Source organism: Manis javanica, chromosome 14 (genome assembly GCF_040802235.1).
Source record: "Manis javanica isolate MJ-LG chromosome 14, MJ_LKY, whole genome shotgun sequence".
Taxonomy (NCBI): domain Eukaryota; kingdom Metazoa; phylum Chordata; class Mammalia; order Pholidota; family Manidae; genus Manis; species Manis javanica.
Genome location: NC_133169.1, coordinates 90,428,413 through 90,449,113, shown reverse-complemented (window position 1 = coordinate 90,449,113; position 20,701 = coordinate 90,428,413). Strand labels below are relative to the sequence as shown.

At 43.8% G+C, this 20,701-nt stretch overlaps 1 protein-coding gene across 2 annotated transcripts in view; it reads right to left on the bottom strand.

The window, feature by feature from the left end:
- The window catches only part of KCTD16 (potassium channel tetramerization domain containing 16), a 237,527-nt gene that overhangs the window by 12,547 nt on the left and 204,279 nt on the right, over nucleotides 1–20,701 (bottom strand). The window lies entirely within an intron of this gene.

The following is a 20,701-nucleotide window of genomic DNA, read 5'->3' as shown; positions in this document are numbered from 1 at the left end:
CAAAACAGTGTTCAAGGTTCAGTTTCTCTCTGAAGTTGTTGTTCACCTCTCCTCAGAAACACTTGTCATTTTTTCCCTCTGAATCATGGTTTAATTTGTAAGTGCTGTTATTGCACACATCACAGTTTGTTAAAAATCTTTTTTATCTTGTGCATCTCAGCTACTATACCATGAGCTTTCTGAAGTAGGCACCGTGAAGTGTTCACCCATTGCTATAATCTTAGCAAATAGCTTATTAGGGCACAGTGCAGAAATTCAGTAAAAGACCATATCCTAAAAATAACTTTTAAGTACCTGGATCCAGCCACACCTGAAGCTAGGCCTGTCAGTGGACTTTTCAGTTATATTGCTCACTACATCATGTTTAAGCTAGTGTGACCCCCTTTCTCCCTATTCCCCCACATCTTGACTCACAGCACGGCATTCAGCTACATGGAAGCAGAGCCAGTTTTCAGATACACAGCTGGAGGCCCCCCCAAACTAGACAATCCACAATCATGGCACAAAGCAATTCCCTAAACATAAGTCGCTTCTCCCAGCCTTCCACTCTCTGAAGAGCCACAGCCTTCCTGAGTCACAAACTTGATGCTATTTACTGAGCAGATGTTATAGCCAAGGCACTTACACGTTCATTGCACTTGAGCCGTGACAATAAAAGGAAATTAATCCTGTGTATGACATCAATATTAAAGACAAGAATAAGGTAATGTCTTCCTATGTTTTAGAAGAGACCCAGTTTTGATTTACACTATATTTTATGCCCATAAGTAATGAGTCACATTAGAATAAGACCCCACTTACTCATCATTTCTAATATGGTCAGTGTAGAGGACTTCGAATGGAAACATTAGGAAAGTTATGTCCTGTCTTCTTATAAAATACCTGTCCTCTACATATCTAATTATTTAAATATTTATCGCAACTTAGACATTTTTCTAGAGGGAGTGAAAAAAGTAAAAAGTCTCCGTAATTCACAACTCCGAAAGTATCTCCAATGTGTACCTACTCTTCCAAACCACTTTATAAAATGTGAATGATTACTTACTGTTTTTATATACCCATTAAATGAAATGAGACAATCCAATTAGCCAAAAGGAAATCTCCACAGTAGTAAAGCCCTAGCTATTCCAGGCTATTGCAAATAACTACCTTCCGTACGACAGAGAAAGTGTTCCACGTGTACCAGCTGGTGACTGGAAATATCAGCAACAGAAAATGGCTTCTGTCTGCCGGCCCGGATTCGGAGGCGGTACTTTTCTCCTTCAGGAAGCAGGCTGTGCATCTAAATCTCCAAACCTGGCCGTTCTTACACTAACAGGACTCGATACAGAAATGGCTCCAATGAACTGGGTCAAGTAAAAGTAATCACGTCAAATTGGAGCTGCTCTGGTTTGATCCTTTTTGAGAAAAGTTCAGAAACTGAACTTAGCCCTTAAAAAAAAAAAAAAAAAGGAAGTGGAGAAAGAAAGGAACATTAACGATGTGCTGGGATATGCTTGCCCATTACCATAAAATAAGAAGACACAATATTTTGGCCATTAACCCTGCCAAGCCCATGGAAACACATGCCGGTGATTTTCTACCTAAGACTTACTTTCCCCACGGAAAAGCCATTCCATTCGGTGGACTTGGAGAGAAGTGTGAGGCTTTTCTAAAGGCATTTTAACAACACAAACACCATCAAGTGACGGAGCCCTGTTGTTCATGGGGAAAACTGCATGTAGCCCTCCATCCATGACCAAGCCAAGAGCCTGGACCGATGCAGCTCTTTCCTCCCTGAACTGCTGGGAAGATCATGGATGTAAATATCAGCTGGGATCCTCCAGCTTCCAGGCAGACAAGCAGAGCTTTCCACTTGCTCTAGGCTCTCTCCCTATTAAAGGGAAATTGGACAACTTAGTTCTTATGCAGTCTGTGATAGCACCACATTTCAGTATTTTATGAGAAACATTTGAATGTTTTACCATTTTGGCAAGATAATTGACAAGGTAGTTCCTGAAGTCTATATACTAGGTTGAAATCAAGGGAGACGATGAGATTAATATAGTCCATCTGGAGAGGCTGTGTGAGCAGTCCTTATGAAATTTGAAAAACAATCAAATATGAGAAGATAAGCACCCTGTTTCTGTTTTGGAAGCATCGCCTGCCTGATTACCCCCTTTCTAAGAACTTTACCACACAGAGGCTTTAAACCAGAACACAGAAGTAACACATGTGGCTGCCAGACCCTTTTCAGGCCCTTTACAATCCACCAATTGTAATCCTAGAAAGTGTGGAAGTGTCTATGAAAGGTTAATTCTGCAACTCAAGGTATGCTAGAAACCCCCAACTATGGCAAATAAAGACCTCATAAATACCATGGCTCTTCAAACTGCATCATGCTTTTGCTTGCAATTTGCTGAGGTTTCAAAATTGGCTGGAATAATTTTCTCCGTTTGAGGAGAAAAGAGGTTACAATTGTTTAGCCAGATCTGGGGAGAGAATTGTTTCATTCCAAGCAAGTCCTATTTATTGGTATTAAAAAACCAAAAAATCTCCTACCTATTGGGCAACCTCATTTTAAAATAAACCACTGCTGAATTTGTTGGCTATTATACCATTTTTGGTGCTTAGCACATAAGAGCGGTTTGATAAATGTTTGATGAATGAATGCATGAGTCAAAAGCATATGCTGAATTTTATCAAGTTGATAATAGAGCAGGGCAGATTTCAGGCTCCAGGGTCTGGTGCCACAATTTGCTGGATTAGATAAATTACATCACCTCTCTGAGCTTCAGTTTCCTCATCTGAAAAATAAGGCTAATAATCGTAGACCTAGAATAGGAAAATTAAATGAGATTGTTAATGTAAAGGCAGTTCCTGGTTTATGTCACCCAATAAGCATTCCATTCATTCGTACATATTTGTTCTATTATAAGCCAGGCTCTGATCTACATTAACAAATCAGGAGCTTAGTAGATAGGATTATTATAGTTCCACTAATATGCTACACAACCGATTTGTGGCTCTGGCTGGAGTATCTTGCTAGGAAGAACACGGAGGCTATGACTGGTCTTGTCAGAAAAATGCACACTGAGTAGTTAGTAATATCTAGCCCTTGGTGTGGGGGCGCCTAGTAACCACAGGCAAGCACAGCATGTGACGCACAGTGTGTGGCCAGGGCACAGTTTCCGAAGGAAGTTTCCATTACAGTGCAGCGCTTAGAAATCCGCAAACGAATGAGTCTTCCAGGATAAAAATTTACTTGAAGACACACCAAAGACATTTAACCCCGGAACCAGGAGAAATTTGTAGTTTGGATTCAATGGGGAGGGGCAGGAAACACAAATGCCTCCAGTTCTTCAGTCCCGATCTTCCGATGACACCCCACAACCTAGAAAAACGGAGGGTTCGTCAAGCACACTCTGTGCCTGGACTCGGCCCCTTCCCACTCTAGCCATATCTGCAGAAGTCCGGACTGATAAAGAAGGAATAAAAGAGGAAAGACTGGGGACTATTTCTCCCCTACGAAAAATTCAAACTGAGCTGAGTGAAACATGACTGAGCAGGCTCACAAAGCACTTATGCATTTGTAAAAAGTCAGCTCTGCCATCTACCCGCACTTCAAAGCCTCCACCTGCTAATGGTCGTGAACACAATGGCCATCATTTACAGCAGCAGCTGGGAAACCTGCTTTCCCCTGTCTTCTCTGTCAGTGATGTAGGAGCCTGCCAGTCTAGAAGCTCGGTGGCCAGATTTAATTTATTGAGGCTGCTGAAAGACTTCCTGGGTATCCCAGCTGAAAAGTCAATCATGGCCAAATTGATATTTTTATAATTCTGCTAACCTTGGAAAAGATATTGTAGAGTGGAGATGGGGAACAGGAAGGCTGTGCAAGCTTCTGAGGACAAACACATCTTCCAAGCTAACCAGCGTGACTTCTTGCACCGGGTGACCTCTCCTGCTAAGGGACGTTTGGCCTTGCGTGGTCCTCCTGGGGCTCCTTATTAAGAAGTGGCAAGTCTGGGAAGAGCGGACAGTGAAGCCATGCATGCGTCAGTCCAGACCAGTCAGGAAAACAGACATTCCACCCGTCACCTTACCAGGGAGATGCTAACAGAAGGGTTTGGTCGAGCAGATATCAGAGGAGTGAAAATGCAAAAAGGTGGCCCCAAAGGCCCAGAGAGTGACGGAAGGAGGCGGCTGCCACACTGAGGGACGGGGAGACAATGAAAGGGACATGGGCATTAGAACTCGGAAGCCTGCAAGAGGCACACCGCAGAGGGGGAATGCAGGCAGGAGGAGAGGGCATGCTGCCTGCTGGCTCTGCTACCTCTGACGGGGCCTGGCTCTGGGAACCATGAAAAAAAGAAAAACTGGGGAATTGGGACCAACTGCTTCTACAGCAAATAAAAGCTATGCTGATGCTGACGAGCAGCAAGCAGACAGGCGCCCTTCCTCTCGGGTCTTACATCTTCCCGAGCAGCCCCTTCAGAGACAACCTAGCAGGCAGCCAGCTGGGCAAATGCCAAGCGTGGTCAGCAGCTCCCGGCTCCAGCCACACAGCAGAACAGAGAGGGCTGGGTTTGGAGCGGAGACAGCAGCTTAATAACAGTGCAGCGACCCTGCCAGGGATGCCGAAGCAAAGAAAGCCATGGCATGGACCTGCTGGCAACACTCATTCCTCTGATTTTCACCTGGTCACCCTATTTGTTCGCAAGAGTTTGGCTTATTTAAACGAGGTCACTATGACCTCAGTGATGAAGACACGGGGACACCGGAGGAACCAGGGTGACGGCAGTGGAGGGACCCAGCGCATGGGGAACGGGCAGTGCCCTCCGCTTTGTCTTTCCCAGGGCTTCACTACCAGTAACCTGCTTGTTTGCTCCAAGGCCCAGCCCCCCGTCTTGAGCCCAAGAACAATGTGCAGGAAGCCAAGCTGAATTTCTGCTCAACTCCAGCCTGAGGGTGAAGGTGTGAAGAAGGAACAAAGCATGTATAATGGAATCCAGCTCTTCAAGGAGAGCAAAAGGAAATTTGCAAGACTATCTTGTACAACCTAGCTGTCCAAAGAAGCATACAATATTTCAGCCTTTCTAAATAAAAGGGTTTTTTAACCTTCAAAAAGGAGAGGTGAGCGGAAACAGCAGTATCTCAGAGGCCTCACCTATCTATCCCCTCCCTGCTTTAAGCCCCACCTGCAGCCCGGCCGGTTCCCACCACCACGGCGTGTAATCCTGGAGGCGTTTCTCGGCTTGTTCTCCACAGCCCGCTCTAGGGCCTGACTTAGTCCCTTTCTGAATTCTAATGCCCGCTCCAGGCCACACGCAGGTCGGGGTTCTGGGGCACAGGGTAGATGCTCAGGAAACACCTGCGTGATACACGAATGGGAGAGGGAATGGAGGGTGGGCATGGAAAAGAATTTGTGGTTCAAAGTGTGTGATGAACAGTAAGCCTTCCACCAAAAAAATAAATAAATAAAGTAAAATAAATAAAAATCTGACATGCAAATGTAGTTAGAATGGAAGGTATTTAGGCATAGCACTAGATGTTTAATATGTATGTGATAAAAACATGCTAACTGACAGAGATACTGTGGCAAAACCCACAGGCCTCCCTAGAATCAAATACCTATATACATATTTGAGTTGATTATCACTCGAAATGATTAACATTAGGAGACCCCTCAGGGCATTGTACAACCTCAATAAAAACGGACTTCCCTAACCATTCAACCACAGTCTCCAGGCGCAAGGGGCCCCAGGGTGCTGGTGCTCAGACACACAGGGTGTCTCGCTGGTCAGAGTGAGGCTATGATTTGTATAATACAAGAAATCCTGAATTCTGACTTCCTGGCCTATTCCTCTTTCAAATGTTCCCTGATGACACATGTATCTCATTTTCCAAGTCCCTTTTTGGCCTTTTCTTGCTTTCTTTTCCATACTGCATTTTCTCCTCCTAGTCTCAGCATTTTTGAGTTAAGATCATACTTAATTACTGTTACCCAAGAAATCCTTACTCGCCTACTTCATTGGGAAGTTCTGTGGCACATTCTGATGCCTTTTCGTACCCAGTCCTCTCCATCCTGGCCAATCCCTTTTACATTTTTTCACTAATTTTTCCTAAACTTGAACAAATCCCCCAAACAAGCCCTCCTACAACAGCTCTTAAGCAATAGCTAAGGATTTTTTTTATCTCTTAGAATGAATTGCACATGTAATTATTAAAGGGTTTGTTTTTTCCTTTTTCCAGTAAAACACCCATTTTTTCCTTTAGGGAACAGACCCTTCCCCATCTCACGCTGTCCTGAAAGGACTGTTGACCATGGTACCATGCCTGGCCTCTGGGGAGGACATAAGGCCCACATGTGAACTTGTCATCTCCCAAACAACCTCAGTGGGTGATCCAGGCAGGGCATGTGATGCCAGCTAGGTGAATCCGAGTCCTCACAGGACAGTTCTGCTGGGACTTATGGGTAAATATGTTCCATGAGGTGGGAAGTTGCTCAGCTAGGAGGGTATGAGTTCACTGGTCATCTTGCTACCAGCTGGAATGAACATTCATGCAGAAAGAAGCCAAGCAAGACAGAAAAGCCTAGAAAATAGTCAAGAGACAGAGCTCCACATCTAGCAGTGCCTCCAGTTGGGCCTATCCCTAGGCTTATAATTTTATAAGCCAAGAAATTTTCTTTTTGCTTAATCTATCAAGAGTTAATTTTGTGTTACTTGTGAGAGCCTTGAACACTACATTAGAGTCACATAAACATATGTAATGTCTGTCTAGTTCACCTTGTCATCCTCTGAGCACTGTGCAACTCCAGCTCTAGTGCTTTGGGGGATGAGTACTATCACTTTGCTCTGCTATTTACAGGTAACTTATTTCTGCTCGAGAATGGTAGCTTCTTTACTACACTAGTCCCAACAAATGCGACTAACACTCTCAAGAGACATACCAAAGCTCGCTTGCCACCTGCTGTACAGTTACCCAGCAGTGACTAAGATAATAGCTGTACCTCCAAAACCAGAAATTTAACATCAGAATAATAGACATACCGTACTGAGGACCCCCTATGTGCCCATTATTGTGCTCAACACTTCGCATAATTCAATCTTCACAATACTTCTATTAGATGGATATTATTCTTCTTTCCTTTTTATAGAAGAGGAAACTGGGGCTTAAAGGGTTAATACCTCATCCAAAATTAGAGTTGACAAGTAGCAAATTATGACTTCAAATCCAGTTATCTTTTAATCCAAAGGCTCTGCTCTTCTTAGTGGACACATCATTCAGTATCATGAGAATTGTCTACTAGAGATATTTAAAGGGTTCAAGGGTTGACCTTAAGACATGAGAGTCCCAGTGATTCCATCCTTCAGTAACTTTTAAAAGTAATCAAATAATTGAACAACTTGAAAATCCAGCTTTTCATAAGCGTTTTATCATTTAAGGAAGCTCAGCTCCCTGCCCTGAGCCCACGGAAAGAACTGAAAATGACAAAGCGAGGGGTGAAAGGTCACTGCTGTTCCGCCCGATGTGTGGGGCCTGTCACACCCCTACACCACTCTTCAGGGCTACCAGGCTGTCCTGGGAGCAATCAGCAGTGTTTGAAATATGCACATTAATCAGCACAGAAAAAAAAGCCCTTTGCCAATTAATCAAGATACAATCTTTTCTGATACTGCTTAATGTATTTTCTAAAATCGATCAATATGTGATACAAAGGGTGAAAAATCAAATCACAATAATCGGTGGCTTATTGGCAAATGCAAACCAAAACTTCAATTGCTCCTCCTGGTAAAAGATTTTTTAAAAAGCCATATAAACCCAGAGCAGTTGTACAAGCACTAGAACCCTGTGAATTTTATGAGAATCACAGATAAAATAAAAGAACTGCCTTAAAACATTTATAAGACATAAACTACTTTGAAGAGAGTAGGAGTTAACCAGAGAAATTTGGATAGTGAGAAGCCAGCCAAGACGGCGACAGAGCATTCGCTCTTGGCAGGCCCAGGCAGGACACAGGGAGACCGTGAAGGGCTCTCGAGGCCACTGAGTGCCCTTGTTTTACGATGAGAAGAGAGAACAGGGCCCAGTAGTTAGTGTCAGAGCCCAGCACAGGTCTGGACCTCACCAGGGACGCAGCTAGGAGAAGTGTGGAGCTCTGTGGCAAAACTAAACCCAGCTGGACAACATTCCATAACCACACAGTCCAGCATCTGGCAGAAAAAAGCTCTCAGGGGGAGCCCGTTGCTGAGCACAGTGAACATGAACACGCAGGACGGAACAGGCTGGAGGAAGTGGATTCCCCCAACATGACCACACACCTAACATCACGAGAGAGAGAGAGAGAAAGCAAACACACGAGCAAGCGGCTATGTGATGATCACACCGGCCGACGTTTACACCTGCCCAGTGCCAGACGCAGGGCTGCACACCTTCCCCGCATCATCACGGAACTTTCACAACCAGTGAAGAGATAAGGAATCACAGTGCCTGATTCCTGCCTCTGAGGTGAGCAGTAGGTAGGGAGGACAGACTTCCCCAGGGACCAGAGAGGCCGACACTCCATCATAGACACGGACCCAGAGTGGACATCTAAAAGGGCTTCTTTTAAACTACACACACCTACAGGGTGAGAGTAAGCCTGACATGTCAGTGTGAAGGCACACACAACCAACCGCCTTCCAAACACTCTAAGGCAGTTCCTGAACTCGGTCCACCTGACACCGGGGCCGAATAATCCTTTGTTGGGGGGCCTGTCCTGTGTGTTGGAGGATTTGGCCTCTGCCCACTGCTGCCTGGTAGCACCTCCTTCCTCAGCCAAGACAACTGCAAATGTGTCTCGATATTGCCAGTGTCTCCTGGACGGCAGAGTCACCTCCCATCGGGAACCACCGACTCAAAGTAATAGTATTCCAATTTTGTTAATAAGGGAACAGAACACCATAAACTTGACAGATTTGCCTGTGAATCACAAAGCTAGTAAAAGGTGAAGCGGGGACTTGACGTCGGGTAGCTCTGACTCCAGGACCGATGCCTGCTTTTCACTATGTTGTGATGCACCTGTGAAAAACTCCATTTCTGACCAAAACCCAACCATCCTACTCACACTGAGCTCCAAAAGAAGCCCAGGGACAGGAGATGGAGCAAACTGAATTGCAGGTTCACGTTCCGTAAGATGGAAGGAACACGGCGTTTTCGCCGGCTATCTTCCGCGACCAGAAGAGGAGGATTCAGCTCCGCCTGAACATGTGTCTCTGCTAATTGGCCACTGATTAATTACTCTTCTTTAACTAGGATTTCAAAGTGAGACAAAGGCAGCTTCAACCACGGATTTTCCCCTTATGGCCACAGCCTATATTAGCATCATGCAGTAATAAGACAACATGAAATTGCTCCCTCCGTGCCAGGCATCGCCCTGCACCTCCCTTGCAGAATCTCACCTGAGATCCAAAACGCACCTATGAAGCTCCCCTTTGACAGTAGAGCTGATTTGAGGCACAAAGAAGGGAAACAACTAGCCCAAAACCATTACAAAGAGAAGCTGAGATACAGAGACTTGGGCAGCCCAAACCCAAAATTTTCATAGCAAGTCAGGCAAGAAAGCCCAGTGGTTCAGAACTCAGGCTTTAGAATTCAAGAAAGAACAAGAGAATAAAACTCCGCTGATGACCTGTGGTCTCCGCATCAGGAAGTACTGGAAATGACAATGCTTGTCTGGTAGGGGGTGAGAATTCAATGATATTTGGCCACAGCATGATCAGAGTACCTATAATACATCCAACGTCCATTGAATGGGCTTAAAAGGTAACTGATTACTTTGAAACTCAAATTCTCAATGTTAATATTAGTCAAAGTTGTGAAATCTTTAAAAGGTAATCTCAATAATGATCACTTAATAGGTAAAATCTTGTTTCTTCTGCGTTTCTTTCAATAGACAGTCTATCCAACGCCCATCTTCATATTATTTAACCAATAATATGTTTCCTACTCTCATCACAGGCCGTCTAGCAAAGAATTGATTCCATTTGCATAGATTGATATGATTTAGGAAAACATTGCTGATAAGCAAATCCATTAATAGAGAAATCTTTCTCCTATTGTCCCAGTGCACAATTTACCCCCACTTTCAGGAATTCTTGGTGCCACTGGATAAATTGTATACTGGAACAACAGTTCATTGTTAGACCTTAATATATGATTTTCCTATTTTTCTTGTTACATTAATCACACACAAATGTACAACATCATATAATTGCCCAACTTACTCTGATGAGAAGAAATACTCTTCAATGTGGAGCCCACCATTACCTCCGCGGTTAATTCACTTTAAACAGTTTTTCAACTGGTTCGACAGATATTTCCAATGAGCAATGAAAGCAGAAGAAGCTACCAGCAAAAATGGGCACCAATGATTTCCAGACCAGAAGGGATGAAAAATACATATCCCTCTGATAACCATGGGGAAGTTACATTGAGAGAGATTTGAATTCTACATTGCTTGGTCTCCAGTTACTAACTATATTCTTCTCTGCATTGATGATTAGATTCTTAGTAAAACACTCTTAATTGTTAATATTCAAAAAATAGATGGGAAAGAGCTTTTAAAGAAGAGAATCAGAAGAGCAGTGCTAAGGGTCCAATTTCTCCCTCATTCCTGTGCATGTGTTTATCCAGTTTTCCCAACACTACTGAAGATACTATCATTTCCCCCATTGAGTATCCTTTGGTCTCTTGTCAAATATTAGTTGACTATATAACCATGGTTTTTTTTTTCTGGGCTCTTGATTCTGGTCCGTTGGTCTGTAGGTTGGTTTGTATGCCCATCCCACACTGCTCCAATTTCTATCACTTTGTAATGGAGTTTGGAATCAGGAAGTGTGGCACCTCTAGCTTTGTTCTCCTTTCTCAAGACTGCTTTGGCTATTCAGGGTCTTTTAAGAATAAATTTTAAGAATAGATTTATTTTTCTATTTCTGTAGAAAATGATATTAGAATTTGGATTTGGACTACATCAAGTCAAAATGGATTAAAGGCTTAAGCATCAGACCTGAAACTATAAAACTCCTGGAAGAAACAGGGGGACTATATCCTTGACAATCAGTCTCGGCAACTACTTTTTAGACGACACCAAAAGCACAGGCAACAAAAGCAAATATCAGTAAGTGGGGCTACGAACTAAAAAGCTTCTGTACAAGGTGGTAAAGATACCTCGAGACAAGTGCTGGGCATAGAAGCCACAGGGCATAAATCTGCAAAGAAGTAAAAAGCTAACCTTTGCAAACAATATGGCTTCTCTCTCACTTACCAACTTTACATCTCCCTGTATGGCCCCGGAAGATGACTGGTTAGCCAGAGACGGGTAAGATTCCTCAAGGGAGGAACAACCTAAGACAGGCACAGTCGCAGGGGGGCCATCAGGTGAGAAATTGGGGATCAACAGAGGTGAGGCTCAGAACCTCACCCCCCCTGCTTTGAGAGAAATCTTCTGCATCCGTGGATGTCTTGCTGCCCTTGTCTAGCTTGGATTAATACTTAGTCTACAGGCACACACCCGATCATCTACATTTGCCCTCTTACAGCACTAAACTGTTTTCTACCTTTATCTTGCATCTACCTACCACTTCAGCATTTAATAAAAAATAATAATAATAATAATAATAGGAGAAATGTGGGATCAACATATAAATCAAGTACAAAAATCAAACGAATATTCATATTTGACCTGATTGTTTATAGTTCATAATGCGTGATTAAAACCAAAAGTTTCTGTGATGAATGCCCTTCTCTGTTCACCATGTAAGAACTTATTCACTATGTAAGAATTCGTTCACCATGTAAGAACTTGTTCGTTATGCTTCAGAAGATTGGAGACTGATGAGAATTAGGCTTGAGATGGATTAATGATTGTACATTGAGCGTTGACCCCCCTATACTGAATTTTATTGTTGTTAACAACCATTTGATCAATAAATATGAGAGATGCCCTCTCAAAAAAATAAATAAATAAAATAAAATAAAATAAAATAAAAAAATAAAAAATAAAAAAGCTTCTGTACAGCAGACACAGCAATCAACAAAATGAAAAGGCAACCTATGGAATGGGAGAAAATATTTGTAAATCATATAGCTGATAAAGGGTCGATACCCCAAACACACGAAGAACTCATATAATTCAATGGCAAAAAAAACAATCTGATTTAAAAATGGGCAGAGGAACTGAATAGACATTTTTCTAAGGAAGACACACAAATTCCCAGCAGGTACATGAAAAGGTGCCAGAATGAGGAAAAGGCCTGGGTGAGGGGAGTGGGGATTAAGATAATGGATTAAACTTGGGTCTGTAGAATATCCAAATTGATAAATCCTGATCTCTTGCCTCATAAACACTATTTCAAATCATCTTTTTCCCCACGCTTCTCCTCTAATTCCATAAAGACCAGTTGGTTTCAGTAGTTCTGTATGATGTGCGTGGACCCGTACTGTTGCGTAAGTAGCGGCATGGTGCAGAGCAGAAAACTGACCTCAGCGAAGTAGATACAGGATACCTTACATTTTTTATAAGAAATTTAATTTTACTTATGTTAATCTTGTCTCCCATTAAACTATAAATTCCTGGAAAGTAAGTTTCCATTTGAAACAGAGATGCTGGCTAAAATTACGCTCATTCCACTTTGAAAAAGATTTGAGAAGAGCCATGACTTAGCAGGAGATGAGAAATTATGAAACCTCCAGTTTGTATAATACTTAATAAATGATACAACTATTTCCATTCATTATATCTCATTTGATCCTCACATTATGTACTCAGCCCTCAATTAATATTTGATTGCTCTTTGACACTCCGTAGGCAATGGATACATAACTGGCAACAGGGATTTTACATTCTGATAAGAGAGATAAATAATAAGTAAAAGATAGTAAAAGTTCAAGTAGTGATGGGGACTGTGAAGAAAATAAAACAGGGTAATGTGATGGAGTGAGCTGGGATGAGAGGGTTGATCAGTAGGTAGAGTGGTCAGATGGCATCTCCCGACAAGTTGGTATCTGAGCAGGGACATAATGCCCTAAAAGAAGCCAGCCTGTGAAGATCATGCAGAAATCATTACAGGCAGGAGGAACCTCAGATGCCAAGGATCTAAGGTAGGAATACGACGGCATGTGCAAGGGAACAGAGAGCTGACCTGAGTGGCTTAGATGTGGTGGGAGAGGAGCAGTGATAGATGATGAGGTTAAAGGAAGAGACAGGGGCCAAATCACAAGGACCCCGAACGCTGCAGTCAGGAGTTCAGATTTTAACACCAGGGCGTTAAGAAGGATGGTTTTAATGGGAGAATTACATGATTGAATTTGTCTTTATTACAAGCTTACCCTTGCTGCTCTCTAGAGAATGGGTTGTCGGTAAGCAAGGACGGAGGTAGGGGAGCCATTCAGGAGGCTCCAGACAGGAGATGACGGTGACTTCCCAGAGAGGGGATGGAGAGAAGGGAGCCCGTAAGACACATTTCCCTATGCCCATTTTATAGACAAGGAAAGTGAGGCTCAAGAAAGCAAAGGATGTGTCTAAACTGGGCATTAGAGTGGAGAATTGTTCTATTTATAAATCTAGTTCTCCCTTATGCCATCGTTGTGTCATTGATTGACAGCCAATACATTGATTATTCAAACCTGCAACAGTCAAAACTGGCTTTGACAGAAAATAGTCTTGCTGTCCCAGCTCTATTCTGTATATCAGAACATGCTTAGTCCTGCCGATCTGCACCTGCTGGGGTTGTGTGACTGACTTCACAAACGAGGAGCCTGGAGTTTAATTCTACAATCAAGACTCATCATATTGTTTGTAAACAATGACAGACTATGATAAATCCGCATTCTGGTTAATTACTGCCTTCCCATGCGCTGTCTTCACTTTCTCATTTCCGTCATCCTGTCACGTCTTAATACCTGATTGTGTGTCTCTGCGACAGGGACAGAGAAAATAGCTGCAAACACATTGAAATGCAGGAAGACGGCCCTATATCCTGTTGGGTCCTTAGGAACAGGAACCAAACCTGAAGCTCAAACACTCGTGCAAACTAATAGGTTTTCAGTGTGTTCAGCTTTCTGTCGTCCCTTTGGTTTGCACATTAGGTTTCTATTCAAGGAACAGAGTTCCTAATAGGTTCCCATTAGAGCGTAGCTCCTGAAGCTAGATTAGTAAACAAGTAGTAAACCAGGTTCCACTGAGGTCTAACACATCTGGCTTCTTTCTTCTTTCCTTTTTTTAACAGAAGGACCAAGGAGTGGTTAGTAAACATTCTAGGACTGGGTTCTTTTACCTACAGAATGACGGCCTCTGCAGCAAAATTCTTGGAACAGAGATGAAGCCTCCATCTGGTTTGTTAAATACCAACCGTTCACATATGGTGCGGTTACAGGTATTGTATAAATCAAGCAGTAGACGAGAAATCAGTTTCACCTGGTGGTGAAGAGCATGGGCTGGGGCATTAGACAAACCTCAGTAGGAATCGTGTTTCTACTTAGCGCTTGTGTGACTTGAGCAAATTGCTGAACCTCAGCCACTGAGTTGGCTCACCTGCAAAACGGGGGCAGTAGCAGTACCTGCATGAGGGGACTGTTCAAGAAGTAAACGCAAAGCGCTCTGCGTGGTGCTCGGCCCCTGAAATGCATACATTTGTTACTGTTGTTACCAGCTCTTCTTACTAAAAATATATTAGTATTATTGTATCACTATATATTATATTTATATTGCAAATGTAATTGTATATTGTTATAAATACAATATGAACGTTTTCCCCCCATCATTACGGTTGGCCCTGATGTACTTGTACCAAATCAAAGTCCGTCCGACCAACCCACAGTTGAGTGAGAAGATGACTTGCCTGGATTTCAGGATGCAGTGGGGGTCCTGAGGGAAGGGGGCTTCTTTACATGGAGAGGTGGTACGCTGCCCCAGTCACTGTGGACAGCTGCGTCCCTGGCCCTGGTCTGCTCCCAACATGTTATATGGCCTTGGCCAAATTCCTAAAATCCATGTTTTTTGCTCATCCCTAATTCTGACAGTATTTTACCTTCCTTGCTAGGTTCTCTCTGTCAAATGAGAACGCTTATGAAGACATTTTGCAAAATAATCACAACATATGAATGTGAGGTAGAATCTGTATCTTCGGTATTATTATCTTTCTTACTGTCAGCCTTTGGTTTGGTCTCACCGGCACTGGATTATTCTCCTTAGCCGGACAGAAGAGACTCTGGAATATTCTCTCCTGGATCTGGTCTCCAGCCACCTGTGTTTATTGCTTAGTGTTTGTGCATGAGGTTTCTTGCCTCACTGACTTTACTTAGTTATCCCTTCTGCCTAAAATACCTTTCCAGTCCCCTTTCCCTTTGCCTGGGTAGCCAGCTCACCAGCGAAAAGTCAGCTTGGTTGCGCCTCCTGCCAAAGTCTACTTCCCACCAGCCCCAAAGCTCCCAGAGGGCAAGTGCCTGACCCGTCCCCTTCCCACCCTGCCGCGGGCGTTTCCCTGGCACTGACAGTTTATGTTGTACTCTGACTGCCCCTACACCAGACTCCAGGCCCCCTGCCAGCTGGGACCGTGCTTTTCATCTTCTATCCCCCAGAAGAGCACAGTTTTTGGCATATAAGGGCCACCCTACCCTGGTCATTTGAGAGAGCAAATAAATGAAACATCTTTTAATCGACTAGACTACCTGACCAAAGATGCATTAACTACTCATTACATTTGAATACATTCAGTCCAAGTGATTATGGCCTTTCCATTACAAGTTGGACTTCATCTGAGCACAGCTTAATTTGTTTCTTCAGCCATCTCACTTGAAACTTAAACTTCACTTCCATCTATGGTTGTGTGCATATTGTATTTAGAAAATGTCTGCATTCCCCTTCTCTCAGATCTTTAAATATCCCATTTGAATACAAACAGTCTGTGCAGCATGAGGTGTAAGAGAATATTCAGGGAAAGATGATAACAAAATGTCTATCTTTTCAAATACTCCTTAACAGTCATTATACAAGAGGTTGGCTTTTGTGTGCCTTTTACAACCACCAGGAAAAAAGGGATAGAGTGTAGTCTTAAAGACACTGTTGGAAAAATGAATTCAAAAACCTAGATCTACCAGCTATGAATGGATTGGTCAAAAATACATTTGCCAGTTAAATGAGGTCATCAAATCATGCATTAAGGAAAATAAATAGCGAACCTGAGACCTGGCAATACACCTTCCTCAACTGAATGCAAAATAGCCAGGGAAAGTTTGATATTCAACTTGCATCGTAATGTGTCCCGGATGAGCCCATCCCGGGCTAAGCTGTGCGTCTGTCTACGGGGACGGGAGTGAGGGGACAGACTGAATGCAGAGGAATGAAGTGAGAGAGCAAGTCAGAGAGAAAAGGGAAAGTATATGGTGAGTTGAGAGCTTGTGTTTTCACCAGCAAATTTTGCTTAAAAGTGTACATGTATTTTAAGTTAAAAGCTTAGTATTAAAGGTCGAAAATCATACAGTATTCCAATACTATCCCTATTATCCAAAACCCCAACAAAACTACACTTTTTGTTTGTGTGTGGAAGTGGAAATAGGCAGAGTTAAAAATAGTAAAAACATATAAAGAACTGAAAATAGTGAATGTATGTAAAGAATCCTAAGTGCCTTTTTAGATACACCTAGAGATAAGGGTTAAGTTCCAAAATCATACCCCTGTTCCCATCATTTGAGGATGATGTATATTCTATATACTTATTACTATGAGTAGAAAATCATGCCAGTTTGGGTTTGGGTTAGAATGAGACGAGGCAATGGCTTGCAGTTTATCTTCGAATCAATTTGCATCATCAGCACCTGGACTGCTGGGCGTCGGTCCCTTCTGAAATGGTGCTGCAAGAGAGCCAGGCATGGGTCAAGGGGATCCTCGTGCCTCGGGACCCCAGCTCTGCACAGGCTTTCGCAGACTGATGCATCCCCAAGTTATGGAAGAACCTTTCTTAAAAACCACAGGCTGTCAAAGCCTCAACTTCAGGGCTTACCTGCACTCTCTGAAACCGCTGGTTCTCCCTAGAAACATCCTTTCCCCTCCTTCACCCTGCTGCCAGCCTTTGAAGCTGCTACAATCCCTTGTCCCCTGCTCAGCCCTCAGGGTCAGTCCGTTCTCCCAACCCAGCGTCCCCCCTCCCACGGTGGGTTCCACTAATTGCGCCCTCATCCCATGGCTGAGCCTGAGGGGTCCCTGCAGCTGGGCCTCGCCCCCCGCACCCCCACTTCACACCAAACTCCATCACTAGAGTCCTCACTGAATGTCCTTCTCTGGCTTTTCCTTCCTGCTCTTGGTCTCCGAATTATCTGCCACCGTGATCTGTGCCACAGCAAAAGAATGCTCCATTATCTAGCAAAAACAGCTACTGTTGCAGAAAGTGAATGGGCCCCCCCTCTTGTCATACGGTGCCGGACATCACACTGAGCAGCCCCCTCAGGAGGGAAATGGACTCGGGCTACACGAGGAGTCTGGCACTTTGGGAGGAAGGGGCCGGGCAGAAGCCAAAGGCGGCTGAGTGAGTTGCCGCCCTTCCACCTGCCGGACTCAGGTGCACACACTCCTCCCGTGGCCACATTGAAGGAAGGGGCAGGGTCTGTGTGACCCCCAGGGGGAGAGCTGGGGGCGCCCCGGACAGCACAGATCCCGTGACCTCATGGGGCCTTCCAAACGCCGAAGCTGCACCCAGGACCTCAAAGCTTAAAGCCCCGGAGAAGCTGCAGAGTGTGAGCTTCAGGGACCAGAGATTCTTGTCTCTTTTCTCCACTGCTGTGTGCTCAGTGCCCAGAAGGGAATCTTACACGGTAGACCCGCTGCCGAGGGCGTCAGGGTAACGCCTTGGCCGCTGTCTCTACCACCAGACCCCATTCCAGGGAAGCTGAGGCTGAATAGACTCCCCAAAGTCGTCACCAGGTATTTCACGATGTTTTTCTTTTATTTAGGAAAAAGAATGGCAACAAAAATAGCAACTTTTACCTACGTCCTTAGTGAGGCTGAACAAAGATGTCCCTGCACTGTTTTCAGAATGATGGATCCCACGTTATCCCAACAAAACAGGTGTCTGCCGCTTTTAAAGTCTGCATGAGAACCATGTTCACAAGTTTTGCCTGCTTTCCAGGCAATGGTGCTTCTGAGGAGCAGAGAGACTGGTGCTGAGCACCCAGTGTGTCTCCACTGGGGGAGCCTGAGAGGGTGCTGGTGTCGCTGGTCACGTGTGCCCAGAAGGAACTAAGGAGGGGGAGAACATTCCACTCTCAGCTCGGGTGCCAGTGCCCGGCTGTGAACAAAATCCCTGGGGGATATGGTGAGGGGTCCCCATCATTTCAGATATTTGAGAAGAAAAAGGAGGGATCTCCAGCAGAGGGTTGAGACAGCTGTGGCAACTTCACAACATGGTGACCCCACTGTAAGTCACTACAGGGCTGGGGTCTGTGACAAAAGGGCCGGTCAGCTCCTGGCTGGTCTCTGCATTTCTGGTGACTTGAAACTTTAGGCCTGTTTTTTTTTTGTGTGTGTCTGTCTGTTCATTACTCGTCACAATGAAGATCTCTCCAGCAAGACGATGAAGCCTGGGCCTGTTGCTTTCTTAAAAGCAATTATAATGTGTAGCCTAACCCAGGAAAAAAGACATATTCCTGATTCATGCAAACAAACTCCTGGGGGAGGAAGGCCCCCCCACCCCATCCACCCCCACGCCCCCCGAGGTTAGAAGAGTTTCCTTACGATGGTGAGTTAGCAGGGAGGGGTCTTTGTGTGTGGAATCCCATGACTTCCCATAGAAACTGTAATGTCTTTAAAGAGCTTCTGATATATATGTATGATTAGGACCCTAACCACAAATCTTTGCATTATTTTTATGAGTAAATATCTCCTAGATTTGATGCTCATGTAATTGCAGAAATGACGTGCAAAAAAAAAAATGACCATTCACAATTTGGGTACTTCCTTCTTTGAGTTGGTTAAAGGGAGCAGCGGACTCCCTGGGGACTCTCAGGGGCAGTGGGTAGGTAGTGTTGATTAATAACTGCCGAGCAGAGACTCTCTTATAAAACACAAAGTTGATTTGTACCAGGTCCATGTAACAAAAACAAAAAATAGAAAGTGGATACAGGTACTTCTGGTTTTATGAATGTTTTGATTTTTATGGAAGATACGGCTGATATTTTAAACTCCAGTTCTTTTTTTTTTAAAGATAATTTTTACTGAAATAAAAGAGTAAAAGACTGTTCAGATGAGTAAGTTCCTGAGTTCAAATTTATACAGCAAAATAATAATGCATAGCATAGGGATTTAAGATCGAAACAGAGCTGACATGCACGTGTGCTTGGGGGCCTACAGATTCCCCGTGGATTACACTATTAGAACAACGGTGTCAACTTTCTCAACAGAAGAAACCTGAAAGTTCAGGCCTCCTCACCAAGCCATGTCTCATCCCAGTCTGCTAAATGCGCTGCATTTGACTGGGCTCGGTGTTACCCCAACAGCTTTCCATGAGGTCACACTGGGTGGAAGGGGGGGCACCTCAGAGACCTTAGAGAATTAACTCTTGTAAAGCATTGGTATGTTTAAAAACCTCAGTCCTACTTTAAGGCCAGCCCCAAACTGGCAGATTCGTTAGTAGAGTAGATATGAGACTTTGATCCTCTTCTGCCAAAAAAGATACTTCTTTCACTGGGCGCTCCAGAATTCTACCCTGATGAAAATAGTAACACCAACAATGATTACTCAATGCTTAATACTTCATTAGTGGATTTTATATAGCTATTTCACATTTTACTCTTTATCCTGTGAAATAAACGATTCTTTCTTCCATTTGCCAAATTAATCAATTGTGATTTATATTAATTAAGGACCTTTCCTAAGGTTCCACAGTCAGTATGGACTTAAAGTGGGGGGGCTCTTGGCACTACATCCTATTGTCCTGCCCCTGTTCACTTTCTTGTCCCTTCCCCCCTCTCCCTTCCCCTCCTAACCTCTTTCTCTTGGTGTATTATGACTAACCAGGCATATCTTCTGTATAATTCATCTCCTCTCTCTGCCTCAAGTAAAGATTATTTGTCATCGGGTAAACTGCAACCCTTCAGTCTGTACTGTGTTGAGGCTTCATTCTCCTCCTTGATTCATCGGTCCTGTTCCTTGAGACGGGTTAAATTTTGCATACTGTGTTCACGCCCAGATTATCTGAGAATTTGCCACGCATTCAATCTCAGGATCCAAAGCTCCTCAGTACCAAAGGACGTGAAAGGCATCATGTTCCTAAACACGGAAGTGGTGTACCTTTCCACTCCCTCTGATCAATGGGGAAATATTTAGAACCAGCTAAAGGCTTAGATGGGAGATAAGAGAAAAGTGTCCATTTGTAATCCCAAAAAGAACAGACCAAGAGAAATCAACATGCTGCAACTAATAGTTTCGTTCCTAAGTCTAGAGTGTCCCTCTCCCCCGCCCTCCTGAATACTCACCCTGCTAAGGGACATGTCTGAGGTCCTTTTCAGTTAGTAAGGATGTTCGAGAGGAGTTTCTCAGAACACCCACTTCTGGGGCCAGGGGGTTGAAGTAATGAAACCCCAGTTGCAAATCGCCTCTGGAAATGCAATGCATTCACGTTCCAAGTACAAAGTCCCTCAAACTCACTTTGAAAATTTGCTTCGAGTCCAAATAAATCAAACTGAAAGA